We start from the raw sequence: 1,029 nt of genomic DNA, 5'->3' as shown, positions 1-1,029 counted from the left end.
TCAGCAGGTTAGAGCACCGTGCTGGTAATGCTGAGGTCAGCGGTTCAAACCCTGTATGGGGCAATTCATGTCTAAGGTCTTTCAGACAATCAATACTTCAAAATAAATAAGGGTTCAAAAATAAAATCAATACTTCAAAATAAAAAAGGTTTCAATAATAACAACACTTTAAAATTAGAAAAAGGTTCAAAAATAAAATCAACACTTTACAATAAATAAGGGTTCAAAAATAAAATCAACACTTAAAAATGGTTCAAAAATAAAATCAATACTTACAAATAAAAATGGTTCCTAAAATAAAATTTACAGTTCAAAATGTATAATGGTGTCTGTTCAGTCCATAAAGTAAGCCTGGGATCAAAAAAATTATTGAAGATGTCATTAGCAGACATCTTCAATACATTTGGCTAAAAAATAAAATCAATACTTACAAATAAAAAATGGTTCAAAAATAATATCAACACTTCAAAATACAAAATCTCTGGAAAATAAAATATTATGTATGTTGTTTTGAAAAACATTTTATCAAATCTTCATTATGGTAAGATCATGTAAGTTCTTCTTAAATCCATGGAAACTCAACAATTTGTAAGGTAGGTTAGCTCAGCAGGTTAGAGCACCGTGCTGGTAATGCTGAGGTCATCGGTTCAAACCCCACATGGGGCAATTCATGTGTAAGGTCTTTCAGACAATCAACACTTCAAAAATAAAAAATGGTTCAAAAATAAAATCAACAGTTCAAACTGTATAATGGTGACTGTTTCTGTATGTTCAGTCCATAAACTAAGCCTGGGATCAAAAAATATATTGCAGATGTCATTAGCAGAGACAAATGGTTCTACAGACTTGGCTAAATGGCTATAAAATAAAATCAATGCTTACAAATAAAAAATGGTTCAAAAATAAAATTAAGACAATAAAAAAATATCTCTGAAATACAATCACTTGAAAATTAAAAATGGTTCAAAAATAATATCAACAATTCAAAATACAAATTCTCAGGAAAATAAAATATTATGTATGTTGTTT

Source organism: Poecilia latipinna, unplaced genomic scaffold (genome assembly GCF_001443285.1).
Source record: "Poecilia latipinna isolate Pla-1442-1.1 unplaced genomic scaffold, P_latipinna-1.0 Scaffold405, whole genome shotgun sequence".
Lineage (NCBI taxonomy): Eukaryota > Metazoa > Chordata > Actinopteri > Cyprinodontiformes > Poeciliidae > Poecilia > Poecilia latipinna.
The sequence above is the reverse complement of the archived record's forward strand: the minus strand, read 5'-3'. Positions refer to the sequence as shown.